This window comes from Ixodes scapularis, unplaced genomic scaffold (genome assembly GCF_016920785.2).
Source record: "Ixodes scapularis isolate PalLabHiFi unplaced genomic scaffold, ASM1692078v2 PGA_scaffold8__174_contigs__length_109621045, whole genome shotgun sequence".
Taxonomy (NCBI): Eukaryota; Metazoa; Arthropoda; class Arachnida; order Ixodida; family Ixodidae; genus Ixodes; species Ixodes scapularis.
The window spans coordinates 612,326-628,345 of NW_024609883.1; the positions used below are offsets into that span (position 1 = coordinate 612,326).

The following is a 16,020-nucleotide window of genomic DNA, read 5'->3' on the forward strand; positions in this document are numbered from 1 at the left end:
AAGCTGATTTCGTTTTACTTCTGTATACGCGGTAATTATCCACCATATGTAGCAAGAGTTTGTGCGTATACCCAAAAGCTAGCAACTGGAAAACCCGTGACCTCGTTCGGTGCCGTACTCGGCGGCCCCCGCCTTGCGTGCGTTATGGCGTATTCGTCGTTTGTATACCCAAAAGCTAACGACTTAAAAACGAGTGAACTCGTTCGGTGCCGGTCGTGCGGTCTTCGCCGGTCGTGCGGTCTTCCGTACTCGTCGCTAGGCCTAAATTGTCATTGGGGTATTGTGGATGGAGCGGCGTTGCTGTACGCCGTGTTGCCGGTGACGTACAGTACTGGGGGTTCTCTCGCTTCCGCGCTGCGTGTCAGTCCCAGACACGAAGCTTTGAGGCTCTCCGGCGTAGGCCGCGGCGCCCGAACACACGTGGGCTAGGATGCACACGTCTGTTTTAGAGCGCAGCTCTTAGGCGCCCGTTTCCGGCTTGGGCGGCATCGCCATCGGCGTAACCGCGCGGTGCATTATGGGTCAATATTCCCGCTAAATCTAGCGGAAAAATTTCCCCGCTAAATCTAGCGAAAAAACTTCCCCGCTAAGTCTATCAGAAAAATGTCCCCGCCAAATCTAGCGGAAAAATTCCCCCACTAAATCTAGCGGAAAAATTACACCGCTAAATGTGGCGGAAAAAAGTCCCATCTAAATTTAGTGGAAAACTTTCCCCGCTAAATCTAGCGGAAATATTTCCCGGGTCACGTGACCCCCCCCCCCCCCCCCGAGGTCACGTGACCCCTCCCCAAGTCACGTGACCCCCCTTCCCCCCACCCTTTGAGAACACGTGACCCTCAGTGCCCTTCCCTTCTCCTCCTCAAGAGCTGCGCTCTAATTTGGCGTTACAGAGAGTTGTAAACGGCTTTCATTTTTTGTCATCTCCCTCTCTGTCTCGCAATTTTCGTTGCTAGTGTAAAGGGGTGAAGTTAGATCAAATTTTTAATTTCTTTAATGCATCTGTAATTTATAAAATTAATTTTCCTCCTCTTTCTGCCTTCACGCATCCTATTTCGTTTTTGTGTTCCTCTGTAAGTGCACTAAACACCCAGTTGGAGCAAGCGCTCTTTGCTGTATCCTCTTTTTTTTCGTTCTTTTTCCCTTGGGCGCGTAAAAGCCGAAGTCCAATGTTTACTCGTCGAGCAGCGTTCAGCCACACCTTCTCCAATTTCCTGCCCGTGGGAAACTTGTGAAAAAGCACCTCCGGGTTGCGCAGCGGGTTGTTTGAGCAGTCCACAGCTCTACAAGTTGTACTCGGCCTCTTTCGAGGAACAACTGGGCAGTCTTGGGCGCACCGAGTTGCTCGCTAAAGCGAGTCTTGGAGTCCTCACAGGCAAATAAACAAAAGGCTATACCGAAGCTACAGGGGCCACAGATAAAAGCAACGGTTAAACACGCCAATCACAAGTCGAAACAGCGGTGGTAGCGGCTCAAAAAAGCGCACTCCGCGCAACGCCCGGACCGGAGGATAAAAAGAGAACGATACTAACGTCACGGCCCAATGTTGCTTTAGCGATCCTCAACCCGCTGGCCGTCCGCTAAGGAGCAGCAACTCGCGGCGGGTCGCTTTTTTTTTTTTTTTTTTTTTATTGGCATTAGTTGAGAATGCGGCGTCCCCCGGGCGCAACATTTTGACTGGGGTCGTATTTTGTGTCGCTACAGGGATACCAGTGTATTATTTCATTTTGAGTTTCGGCCGGAGTTGCCCTTTATATATTTGTATTCTATCCCCTAAAGCTAAATAAGATCATCTTCGGAATCGGTGCAAAGCCTCATTGATGCAGCGGGCAAACGGTCTCTGCACATAAAAATAATAATTTGCGTGACGTTTTTGGGTTGTTCTTATTAAAGGTAGATGCTGGCAGGTTCAAACAAAGACGCGGAAATATGTGGATTTTCTTAGAGGCAATTACGTACAGGCTGTATTTCTCTTCAACTGTCCCTTCTACATTACAACCAACTAAAAGTTCTTTGTTCTGCTGCTTCGTTCTTTGATGATCTTAAACTTGTCTCATCACTGTCCTCGCGATGGAAAGGCACCGTATCAATAATTTATACCTGAACCCTAAAAATGTGGTTTGCAATGAGGTTTATATGTATGATGAAGAACAGTGCGAAAATAGAAGAACACAGAGAATAGAAGGCCACAGGACAAGGCACTGAGTACGAACAAAACAAAATCTTGTTCACACGGCATAGGCACTCCTTTTCTTTCAATGTGTGGTCGAATCTTCTTTCTTCTTTGTTCGGATGAAAAGTTATCGCAAGTCCAAAAAGGTTACCTCACTGTCCCCGAGGCTCACATAAGAGTCACTCACGCACGCTGTTTTCTTTTGTTGCAATATGTTAGGCCTCAGCTATCTCCTTTCACAACTGATCTTTGTGTTTATACACGACCATTGTGTCGGATCCTTGGTTAGCAGCCGAAGTCACGACGATGTATTGCTAAATGGTTGCATGCGGCACCTTTTAACGAACAGTGATAATCGCCAAGTCAGATCCTTAAGCACCTCACCGATTTTTCCATATACGTGTGTCCGGAGGAGAACGGTATATCGCAGACTGCCCCCTTTGTGCACGGCACGAAGTTCATGCCGTACTTAATCCGGCGTGCATTGTTGTGGGGTTGACGGCTTGTTTTTTGTGCGCTTGTTCACCGCGATGGCTATCCTGCTCAGTTTGTTGTCTCAAGATTAGACGATTCTTTGGGTCGCGCACCATCATCTAGCTGTGTTTAGAGATTTCTGTTTGCCCTTTGTCTCCGTTGTTCCCCTTCTCCAGGGATTATTATTGGCATTCTTGTCCAGCTCGCTTGCACCTTTGAATTAATTGCGTTATCATCATAACTTTAAACTGCCGGCCGTTCACCATTGTTGGTGTTAGACTGGTGACAGCTGATAAAACCAGTTTGCTCTAGTGATGTCTAAATTCTGGTTAGCTCAGTTGGTAGAGCGCTCCACTGGAAATGCAGAGGTCCCTAGTTCGATACCGGGACCAGGTGCATTTTTCGGTAGCGCACCAGTCACTTAGATTTGATTGGGAATGTGTGTTCGTCCTTTGTCCTCCTTATTCCCCTTCTCCAGGGATTTTTATCTTCACTCTTGTCCAGCTCTGTAGCACCTTAAGTCAAAATTCTTAAGACCAAGGCATTTACCGCGATATTGGAAACTCGCCATTATTTCCCCGTTCAGAGATCTGGTAGTACGTCCTAACTTTGTAATTGCGGACCCATTTATACCACCAGTGTTCTCTGAAAAAGTTTCGAAGAAGTTATGCGTACTCAACTAAAGAACGTTCTAATAAAAATAACTTCGTTTTTATCAATCAATGTGACTTTAGAAAAAAAAAATGATCTTGTGCAACTCAGTTTTTTTTTTCTTTTAAATGGTAATCTTCACAAAACATGCATTCACGTGTTCAAACTCACGCTACCTCTCTTGGCTACTTCAAAGCGTCTGAAAGGGTACCACACAAACGTCTACTAAACCACTTGAGTGTTTGCAAATTGAGTTTTCTAACTAACTGGAATCAACTACTTTTAACCAATAAAATACAGGCACTCTCCTGCCAACACCGCATGTTCAACACTTTTTACGTAAAATCAGGAGTTCCCTGAAGAATAGTTTTGGGCCCTTTGTTATTAATTGTGTAGACCTGGGACATTCTCACTATTATTTACTCAGTAGTAAGACTTTTCTTGTACAATTTCGTGATCTCTAATCCAATAAAAGTTTGACGGACAGCCTACAGGGTAAACTGCACATTCATTTCATTTCATTCATTTACCTCAAGGAAGTCTTTTGAGGACCCATTCCATGAGGGGGTGGCAATAAATTGGAATACAATATAAAAAGAAGGTAACAACACTAACACAACCCGATCTCGTTCAACCACACACAAAAAAATATATATACGCATAATCAGACCTTCCCTACTCAATGAACAAAAGCACGCACATTTCTTGAAATGCTGAAATATCTAAGTTGGATGCAGCATGATCTGGCAAGTGATTCCCTTCTGCAATACACAATATTAACGGAGAAAATATGAATGAGTTATTATGGAGTTCATATGTGTTGTCGTATCGGGAAGAAATATAATGGGATTTTTTACTTTAAATATTTCTGAACTGTGAATAACTATGGTAAACTTGATGGAAGGAACACATGCGGTTAATTTTGCGTCGCGTGGCTAATGAAGCGAGACCAAGTCTTAATTTTAAGGTGGAGGCCGTACTTTCTGGAGAATGGTCATTTAGGATGAACCAGGTGGTTTTGTTTTGAATTCATCCTAGGTTTGATATTAAATAATTTTGAATTGGAACCCAGTTATGTGGTGTGATTGCTGGCAAATGACCATCAAGATCCTAAATAAAACTCATAACCTTTAGTAAAAAAAAATACTGTCACGTTCGATTACAAAATATGAACCAAAAACTTGAAAAAAAAAATCAAATTACAAGTACCTCGGATTCACTTCCAATGAAAAGTTGAACTGGAGCGATTATGATCAATATATCACTAGCGAGGTAAGTCACTCATTACGCTTCATTGGACGAAATTTATACCAGGCGCCACCGGACGTACGTTTCTTCGCTTACACATCATATGTACGGTTCCAATTAGTCTACGTTTTTAGTGTTTGGAACCCTTCAGAAAACAGTTTATTAGTCAAATTGAATCAATTCCAAATAAAGCAGCTACATTCATTCCCATAAATTGTTCTCAACATCAGAGCGTCTCGCGGTTGAAGGCGAAGGCCGAGGTACTTCTGCTTTCTACGGGAAGGTAAGTACCGCGACTTACGGCCCTTCTCAACATTTAATATAATAGCCCTTCACTGAAGCTGATACTGCTAAAACCGCCTCATTTATATTTTCCCTACACTTAATCGTCACCATAAAATATTTTTACAATCAAGCCATGCAAACTTTGCTAGACTTCCCCTTTAGAATTTGAAATTGCTGAATGGAGCCGACACTGTATCCGTACAAATTCCTGGGACTTGGACAGCTAAGCTAAAAATTACAGCTGCAATTCGAGAATGATGAACCTGAAATTATACCAGAAGGAAAGAGTCTCACACCTTCCCAAATCACCAAACTACTTGGAATGATCTGGGGCAATCAAGACGAGTGTTTCATGTACAACGTAGTGTCTCCTTCTGGATTTCCTCACTGCAAACTTGTTCAACAAGCGGTTCATTCTCAAGGCACCTTCAAGTGTATTCAATCCAATCGGACTGATCGCACAATTCGTCCTAATGGTCAAGTTGCTCTTCCAAAACCTATGGCTAATTGGGATGAGCTGGGATGAAGTACTGTCCCCAGAGTTGGTCAACGAATGGAACGCCTGGACGACGGATCTTGTGTAGCTAGACTCTTTGAAAGTAGCGAGATACATAAGGCGTGGTGTTCTGGCAGGAGCAAGAAAAATGCAATTGCACGTCTTTGTAGATGCAAGTATGAAAGCCTACGGCTCGTGCACATACTTGAGAACTGAGGATTTCCAAGGGGATGTAGCCACCATGTTGGTTGTCGCGAAGACCAGGGTCGCATTGTTAAAACCTTTAACACTGCCTAGGCTTGATATGGGAGCTAATATGCGATCCAGGCTATTACAATCTATAAAATACTCCTGTTATGGCGTGGACCTGAACTATATCATGTGGACGGATTCCACAGTTGCCCTCAGTTGAGGGAGAGCAGGGCCGGCGAAATGGAAGCCGGCCCTGCTCTCCCTGTAACAGGGTAACGGAAATCCTAGCAGTGGCGTCACCGGACAATTGGAGACACTGCGCCGGTCAAGACGATCCGGATGACATCTTGACAAGAGGATTGACTATTCATGAGCTTCGAGACAGTGTCATTTGGTGGCAAGGACCCAACTGGTTGTGCCAAGAGCCTTCAAAATGTCCTGGAAACGCAGCTCCGTTAGAAAACACGCCACATCCGAAAGTTCAACAAGAGACACAGGTATTCTTGGAGAAAAATCGAGTGGTGCCAACATTGTTCGATGCCGGAGCTTATAGTAATTGCTTAAAGGTTCTCCGGATAACTGCCTGGGTCATTAGGTTCACTAACAACGCAAACAAAAAAATGACAAGTTCCGAGGCGGGCTAAGTGCAGCGGAATTGGACACCGCAGAGCGGTATTGGGTTAAGCAAGTACAAAAGGAAAGCTTTGAGACTGGCATTGTGTTAAGAACAAATGGCACAATAGAGGGGAATCCAACACTCGCTCAACTCCGTCGCTTTTTTTTTTTTTTTTCATGATAACAAAATCCTTCGATTAGGAGGACGACCCCAAAGGTCTACCGAAAATCTCGATGTGCAGCATCCAGTCATACTCCCTAATGAACATAGCTTTGTGAGGTTGGTCGTGATGGACGGTCGTTGTAAAGCTCTGTACGGTGGAGTAGCAAGCACGATGAGTGATCTGCGAGAGCGGTATTGGATTATACGTGCCCGATCAACTGACCAAGATTGTAGTAAAAGTTTGTCTTCTAGGTGCACACTTCAACGCGAAACCCACAGTAGTAGAGCAAGCTCAACTACCGACAGACAGCATTAAAGAGACAAAGCCTTTTGAGGTAACGGGGATCGACTTCGCTGGGCCATTGTATGCGAAAAAAGGATTAGATAGTTGCGACAAAGCATACGCCGTACTCTTTACGTTGCTGCTACCCGAGCAGTCCCCCTCGAACTTTCAAAGAGTCTCTCAGCGACAGCATTCTTGCTTGAATTTCGGCGCTTCATATCAAGGAGAGGCATACCGCGGGACATATATTCAGATAATGCGCTATCCTTTAAAAAAGCATCAAAAGACCTTCAGCATATATGTCGTGCATTAGAGAAAGAAGCGTTTAAGTTGTTCAAATTAGAACGCAGACTTAACCTAAAGTTTATCGTAGAAGGCGCTCCATGGTGGGGTGGATGGTGGGAAAGGCTCATCCGATCTGTTAAGACAGCACTTACGAAAGTGCTGGGAAGAAACAGCCTGTGCTTCGAAGCATTGATGACGACTTTCACCGAGGTCGAAGCAATCCTAAACTGAAGGCCATTGACCTACCTTCATGGTGGTGCAGGGGGAACATCAGTCATCACTCTTGCTCATTTTTTAGTTTGACAAAGTTTGGCAGTTCGGCCAGATACCAGCGATTCCAGCGAGGTTCTGGGATCTGTGAGGCACCAAAAAAAACGGTTCGCAAGTTCCAATATAGGAAAAGACTTGTGGATCATTTTTGGAAACGCTAGTGGTCTGAGTACCTGCTGGAGATAAGATCTGCTCATTAGTACCCCGTCAGAAACACTTGCAACCTAGAGGTGGATGACGTAGATGTAGTAATAGTGGAAAAGCTCCGAACTTCCAAGCCAATTCGGGAACTTGCGAGGATTGTCGAGACGTATCCCGGAGCCGATGGAATTGTTCGCGCGTCTCCTGAAGCAGCAAAATGGCGCACTCGTCAAGAGACCACTGCAGAAGCTCCACTTGCTGGAGATTCGCGAAGGCAAGTCTAAGGCTCTGGAGGATGTTGCAAATGGAAGATGAAGAAGACGAGCGGGCTCGAGAGCGCGAATCTTTGCGAACGAGATGAAGATGAAGCCGAACAGTAAAACAGTAAGGTCATCCTGACCGAATTGACTATCTTTCTGCCTCTGTTTTTTTATGAGTCCCGTAACAGGGACATTCAGGAGTGCATGCAGAATGCACCATCAAAATTGATATCTGAGCTTCCTTTTTGGACGCAAGATGGTATCCACATTTTTTGTATTATGTTTGTTTACACGGGGCTTTTATATTATAGGAGTGTTTTATCTGAATCTTGTTTATGCATTGTGATGTATAAATAAATGAATGACACAAGTCCGACAGCAACGGACGCTACGTTCCGATGGAGGCAATACATAGTCATCATTCTGGATTTTCCACCATCGGCTAGACACTCAGGAAAAGCGCAGAATCGCCATGCATTCACTGTGCCTGCAGGGTTTACTCCGTTGATAGCAAAAGCTCAAATATGATGAGCGCCGTGAAGCTTTTGGCACTGCTTGATTGACTCGGCGATTCAAGCGTCGGCGGCGATTAGACTTGAAAGTAAGGCCTAGTAGAGACCAAATTGTGGTAGCTAATGCCTCTAGAGAAGAAAGATAGAGATATCTCTCTTTCATTTCGGAAACTCTAAGCTTGGTTGATTCGTTCCTCAGAGCTCAGTCGAAGAATGAGCCATACGCAATAGCATATACTCAGACCAAAAATACCTTATCACGATGCACTTTTTGATTTAAATGAAGTAGCACCGTAGACCCCCAAAGAAAGCTGCTGAGAGCCGTGACGTCATATATGAGATTTAATCATCTGTTGCGAAAGAGGGGACTGCACCAAACCCAGGCGACTCGGAGAGAAGTTCCCGCCATCTTCGGCGCTATTTCTGTATTTTGTGCAGTGTTTTATTTTGTGACAATTAGGATTAGGTCGAGGACCCCACCCTGCCCTTCGACAGAAAGTTAGGGAGCGAGGTAAGAATCGCCGTCCGGCGCTTTGAGTCACCGTCCGGGTTAATCCAGTCTGAGTAGGTCGGGAGCATTTTGTCGTCGGCTAGGGCGTTTAATGCAGCTTGACCAATGCGGTCAGCGCGTCGCATCCCCAGATTAAGTGGTGAATCACGGAGATCCAGTCTGGGTCCATACAACGGGAATCACGCGTAATGTAGTATGAATCGAAGCATTAGTTTCTTGAGTACTCGAAGCGTCGTAGGGCGTATCGAGCGATGGCAACCCCGGTAAGTATACGGCGGAATTTAACCATTGGTTTGTTTTTAAGACGCTATCCGGGATGGAGAACTGCTCGGGCACCCAGTCTCTTTTGAGAAAGAGGCGGCCTCCGAGCGGGTCGTAGACTTCATCTGTGCAATGGGACGCAGAAGGGGAGGTTGAAGACAGAGATAATGAGGGAGGTTGAGGCTCATTCAACTCTTGCATCGGAACTTCGTGAGACCACGTTGCCCAGGATATCCGCATGCCCAGGGACCCAGTGGATGCACGTTTTGTTGGAGTGGTTCCGGATTAGGCGCAGTGTTGTCACGAAGATGTCCACGATGGTGACGCTAGAGGTGTGGTGGTGGTCCTTGGGAGCGCGCATTGTGCTTTTTTTACTACGTGTAGAGAAGTAGCGTGCATAGGAGAGGTGACGCATCTATCTTGGTATGTCCTTCGTGATGGGTCTCAGCGAGGTTAGGCGAGGAGGGTGCACAGTAGACCGCAGAGTAGATTCGAGGGTCGGCGTCATGGAAAGAAAAAATTGCGGCTGCAGCGGTCACGCCGGTGTGGTTTAGGAACGCGCCGTTGTTGGCGACTGCATTCATTGGGTCTCGAAAAAAGAGAGCAACAGCACAGGGTTGGCTTTCGTACTGATCGCTTTGTGCCGTGTGCCATTTTGGGTTCAGATTGAGTTGTGAAGGGCAGGCATGCTAGGCAAGGCCAGTTAGGTACCAGGTGGCTTCGACGGACGAAGTTCGCTCTTGTTTTTTAGCCTGACACCAAGGTAGAGGGCAATAGCCCGGCCCTAAGGGTTGTGCTCTAAGCGAGCAAGGTGCATATTCATTTGGTCTTTTGTGTGGTTGTGAATTCAGCGAGGTGTAGGCACTTCTGCAGCTCTTCGCTTGGCCTGAAGCGAGAAAGGTCAAGTATTGGGTGCCTAGCATCGTTGTATACCGACTCTAGTTTGCGCTGGTGCACGCGGGTGAGGCTGTAGAACCGGGCTTTGTAGGCTACCTTTAAGACCAGTAAAGAGTTTAAACGTAGCTTGACTGTGCGTTCGCAGGCACCACCGAGCCAGTGGGAGATACGGCGGATGAAGTTGAGGTCTTGATTATATGTCTTGGAAAGTGACGCAAGCCAGTCCGTGACGAAAATGGAGCGGTGACCATACACATCTAGGATTTTTATGCTGTCCTTCCTGTCCACGACTTGCCCATGGAAAGTAAGCTGCATTTTCAGTTCACGGCCGTTCTACCGAGAACGGAAGCTTCGTTTTTTCATGAGATGGCTGGATGCCGACCTTGTGGAGATTATCTTGAATGGTTGCTCAATCTTGTGGAAGGATTCCCCATTGAAGTTCAAGGGGGGGGGGGGGGGGGGGTTGTCGTATTCCCAGATAATACTATCGTCTGCACACACAGTCGCGTATGCAACTCGTAGAGTTGCGAAAGGAGGAGTGCCAGTACGATATCCAAAATTACCGGTTTTAGCTGAGCTAGTTAGTACATGTCTATAAGAAAACAGCTTGAACATTAAACACTTCCACACAGACAAGGCAGGACGTACACAGAGCTGACTGTAAAGTATTTAATGCATCTTCCTCCACCTCGTCTTCTTCTTAGTTCGTTCGAGCATTCCACAATTTGGAGATCAGATTCACTTTTAAGATTTTTTTAAACAACAAAGCATAATAAGGGTACATATAAAGAAATATATATAAAAATAAATGATAGACGAAAGAAAAATAAGAAAAATATACCACATAAACGAAAATTAATATCTCACAATTTCAAAAGATATGCCAATACCAAAGCCAATCGCATACATTTCCACTTTCGAGTCACTGACATCAGTATCCCGTAAATGTTTTGAGAACTTCTTCCCGTGACAGTACTCGCGAGTCACTGGCCGGAAGCCGCAACACACCGCAGATATTCTTTTTCTTTGTTGTGAAGCGTCATGGACGGACTACTGACCTACTGACACATCCTTCGCCGCTCTCTTCAATAGCAAGTGCCTCAGGCGTCTCCCGCGCGTGTGGATTTTTGTTTTTTGCGAGAACGCTCACGCTGGTAAAGGCTGGTTTACACTCGCATGTTCTACAATGGGCTGACAGGTGGCCTACTGATGTGCACTTCACTGCCACTGCATGTTTACTTTTTCTGTCATTGATACACCGGCCCGGTTGGCCAATATAGCACTTTCCGCAAAATAAAAATATGCTGCAAACAAATTTGCACAAATTTTCACAGATTTGCACAATTTCGCACAAAATTTCAGTCTAAAAAAATCCGGATAGGCTGACAATCTCCTGGTAGGCGTGTGTGAAAATTTGTGCTAAAGACTCAAACGCATGTCATCAATAAGCAAAGGCAAAACTGAGGCAGACAAAACTCAAAACAGATTAATGGTAATCTCATACATTCATAGCATTACTCACAAATTAAAAAAAAAATTGCAAGGCGCCAAAACATCGGCGTGCATCCTCTGCCGCGAACAAGGCGTACTCAATGCGCCACCGAGTAAGTAGAAAAAAAAAAAAAAAAACAGAAAAAGGCACGCAACATTGCTCACAGGACACGATATGCCCAGAGTGAAATAGGTGTTGTTTACAGCATTCCTTTATTTTGCGGAAAGTGTTACCATCGGCAAAAAATGGGCCGGTGTATCAATGACAGAACAAGAGAACATGCAGCGGCAGTGAAGTGCACATCAGTAGGCCAGCTGTCAGCCCATTGTAGAACATGCGAGTGTAAACCAGCCTTTACCAGCGTGAGCGTTCTCGCAAAAAAACAAAAATCCACACGCGCGGGAGACGCCTGAGGCGCTTGCTATTGAAGAGAGCGGCGAAGAATGTGTCAGTAGGTCAGTAGTCCGTCCATGACGCTTCACAACAAAGAAAAAGAATATCTGCGGTGTGTTGCGGCTTCCGGCCAGTGACTCGCGAGTACTGCCACGGGAAGTTCTCAAAACATCCACGGGATACTGATGTCAGTGACTCGAAAGTGGAAATGTATGGGATTTGCTTGGGCACTGGCAGATTTTTTGAAATATTAAAATATGAATTTTTGTTTATGTTGTATATTTTTCTTATTTCTTATTTCGTCTATTATTTATATATATGTATTCCTTATAATACTTTTTTTTAATTCTAAAAAGTGCATCTCATCTCCAAATCGTGGAATGCTCGAATGGACTAAAAAGAAGTGGAGGAAGAAGTATTAAATAGTTGGTAGTCAGCTCTGTGTATGTCCTTTTCTGCGTGCATGTGTTCGGGCTGTTTCCTCATAGATGTCAAAAATCGACGGGGAGCGCAGAGCGCCTTGCGGGAGACCGATGGTAATCTTTGAGGTGGTACTACTCAGAACTCCGGCATCGTTGCCGAACTTGCCCTTGTACAGCCTGCCAAGCGATCACACCAAGTCGAACTGATTGTGGTCAAGACCATGGTCTTTCATGGCCGCTATGACCGAGGGGCATGCTGTTAAATGCTTTTCGAATGTCGACTGGGATAAGTTCTCGGAGTTTGGTCGTGCTGAATAGGCAGTCTCATTCAATTTTGAAAATCATAGCAAGGCTGTCATGGGTACCGACATTTGTGGGAAACCTGTCTGGGTAGGATGAAATATCTTGCGGTGCGCGGCGCACCACTGTATGCGGGTGTGAACCATACGTGTCATCACTTCCCGAGTGTAAGCGAGATAGGGCGAAGGTTCTTCGCTTTGGTTATGGGTGTAACCCATAACGTTATTCATTCATCGGGCAACTGACCCGTGTGAAATCTTTCATTAAGTTATTGGAACATGGCCTCGGGGGCTTCGCGGGGTGCATTGCGCAGCGTGTTTATATATTTATTCATTCACACAGTAACTACATCGCCACAGGGGCAATATTGTGGGGAATACATGGTACAGGAAAGTAAAACGATCATACGTCACATTGTATCAAACGTGTTCGTAAAAAGTAAGACTATTGATTGAAAGAAGTGCAATAAGGCTGTTACAAAAACTGTTACACAAAATCAGAAACATAACAGTACAAAACAAAACACAGCACACAACTATTAAAGAATGTATAATAATGAGGTGGAAATCATAGCATCCGAAGTCACAGCGACCACGTGCTGCGGAAGACTGTTCTAATCACTAATTGATTTTGGGAAATATGAGTTCTTAAACATTTCACTTCTGCACCTAATATTCTTTATTTTTAGCGGTTGACCTCATCGGGGCCGGGCACACTTCCAAGTCAGCACTGAGATACTGCCGTATTGAGTTCCCATTCGGAGCAAGTGCTTCAACTTCATATTGAGTGCCTGTTAGAATAAGGGTGGCGATGTGGGTTAGTTGGTTCCTACTGACGAAGAGGCAAACAGCGCACAGTAAACTGGGACTAAAAGGAGAGCAAACAGGACAAGCGCTGCAACGCAGCGCTTGTCCTGTTTACACTTTCTTTAGTCCCCGTTTACTGTGCGCTGTTTGCCTCTTCGTGTCTTCTAGGCTGTGATGGGTAGTGTTGTAGATTACACTGTATGAGGTGGCATCATGTTGTGGAAAACAAACTTTGCTAAGTTGGTACAGGATGCGCTTTGTTTATGGTGACGTCAGAAATTAGGGCCATGCGCAAGACAGTGCTGCATTTATTGCGTTTGCCGTACATCTACATGAAAGTATGCCAGACAGTACTTAAGGACCCTACGCACATTCGCGTTTGAACGCGTTTGAGTGGGTTGCGGAGTCCTTGCGGCCAGGCGCGGTCGCTTGCAGAGCGACGCGCGCCTTCCCGCAACGCTCGGTAGCGCGACGCAAGCGAGTAGAGACTCGCTCAACTTTCCGAAGCGTTGCGGTGCGTTCGGGTGCGTTCGACCAATCAGAAGCCGAAAGAGGAGAGCGGGTGACGTGTTCGCTCGCCCCACACGGCCGACTCGGCGAGACGTATCCGGTTCGCAAGTCGCAGTGCTTGCTTTTTCGTTTTGGGGAGCGGCAAGGACTGTATTTTCCAAGGCTGCGATGGTTCAAGCTTGACAAAACGTCGGGGAAGCCGGCGATATTGTCCCAAGATCGAACACCGACGCCGTCGCCGTGCGCCGCCATGTTGCCTTGGATTTCGCTTACTTTTGGTGAGCCACTAGCGACGATAGCGCGTTGTTATTTTCACTTGACTGCGGTTGACTGCGTGTCAACGCAACTGTGCGTACAAGCTTGGCGCAAGCGGTCTTCGCAACGCAACGCGTCCGCTTGCCGCTACTGAACGCACCGCGCTCAAACGCGAATGTGCGTATGGGCCTTTAGGTGGGTAGGCTGTACAAACGACTCGCAGTAAGCGATCCGGTGCTCTAGCCAGATTGCAGTACTTGCTTGCTCGTCCGTGAGTCGGTTGACCCTGTTAAGATACCATTTGCGCTGAAAGTGGCGTCACATCATGAGGGCTGCTGTTCAGCGGTTCCATAGAAAAAGAAGATATGTGTCACAGGTTTGGGTGTCTTATTTACCATGCGCGTATTTGTAGCATTGGCGTTAGCCGCTGTGAGCAGTTTAGACATACCGGTGCGGTGAGTGTTCGTAAGGTCATTTCTAATCTAGCGGACGAGGGTCTCATATAATCGTTTTGGTAGCTGTTTCATGCCCTTGTGAAGTTCGACCACGATGGGGAAGTGTCCCATGCGTCGTCTAGAATTGTGCCGTCGATGAGGAGCGCAGTGGGGGACAAGTGTAAGGTCGAGTATGCTGTTTGTTTTTTTTCCGGCGGGCGCTTGTGCCTACCGTTTGGGCTTGTGGCCATCGTCAACTCTTGCGACATCTGTTCAATCAATCGTCGCATGATGCACGGGTGTGTCTGTGAGCTCCAGGGATCGTAAAGAGTGTTAAAATCGCCTAAAAATGTGTGTATTCTGTAGAATATAAGCCTCGCATGGACCTTGCGATATCGCAAAGCTTCCTTGTGTTCGTGCGGGGGCGACAATAGGCTCAGATGACGAGGAGTCTGCGATCCCCTAGTCGACAGCGATGCGGACCGCGGTGACTATTTTGGTGTATGTACACTAAGCTCGAGTATTCAGTTCCACTTGGGCGATGCTGCTGTGGACATAAAACCTGGCCTGCGCACGTGTTGTTGTTTATCAAGGATTGACAATGGCCGTGCAACTCCTCTTCCTCTTAGGAAGTTTGTGCTCGATGTTAGGGTAGTGGAAGCCTTGCAATTCGAAACGTTTTCTTCTTCAAAACTTCCGGCAGCAAAAAAAAAAAAGTCGAAGGCGTACTGGGGTGCATAAAGACGGGTAAAACGTTTACTATTCCGATGCCGCAAGCTGCGGTAGTTCTACTGCAGGGTTTTGAACTTGAATGAGGAGCTAATAAGCTTAGAAACCTTCTTGGGTGATATAGCCTGAATCGTATGTTGAGGGACAGAAAGCCCCTCCAAACGTCAAGTGAGGGCCGGAGGAAGGATATGCTTCAGTAGTTTAATTCGCTACCGTACAAGCTGCTCCCGTTGTTGCTCCTGTAGCAGAATTTGCTGCTGCTAACGTACCGTTTCCTGTTTCTGTTTCATTTATTTTTATTTATTTATGCAACACCCGCAGCGCCTTTCGCATAGCAGGGGGGGAGGGTGGGAGTATATACGCCAAAATTACTTGAATGCACACAACCAGGCTTCTTGTGAAGTACATTTGGATTAAATGACGGCAAGAGTACTTTTATACGCATGCAAGCAAATCACAACTTCGCCACCAAACAGAATCGCTCTAGATCAACAAACAACGACAGGACAGTTTATGCACATCGAAGCAGATTTCGAAACCGCGACACACGGCATAACTTTTTTTTTAGCAACTTGACCGATTTCAAGGCTGAATAAAAAGGCATCGTTTGACAAAATTGATACTACGGCTGAAGGTAACTGGTTCCATTGGCAAATTGTTTTCGGTAAAAAAGCACTACTTAAAAGCTGCAGTCGTACATCTGTACTTACGAACCTTATGAACGTGATCCACTCGGGCAAATCGATAATGTGGTGATAACAGTTATGTGTCACGTGGGATTCCGGTTTGGGAATGATATATACTATGCAAAAACTTCAAGCAAAGATTTGCTCTACGGTATTCGAGTGTACACCACTGTCGAGTCTGTTTTGCACGTGACACATTAAAATGTCTATCTTTTACCGACCTTCCCAATACATAGCGTGCCGCAAAGTTATGCACCTTCTCTAATTTATTTGTATCAG

The 16,020-nt window shown here is 45.9% G+C and overlaps 1 protein-coding gene across 1 annotated transcript in view; it reads right to left on the reverse strand.

Annotated features, from left to right (window-relative positions):
- LOC8038365 (peroxidase) overlaps positions 1-16,020 on the reverse strand; it is a 264,537-nt gene that overhangs the window by 14,711 nt on the left and 233,806 nt on the right. The gene's annotated exons all lie outside the window — the stretch shown is intronic.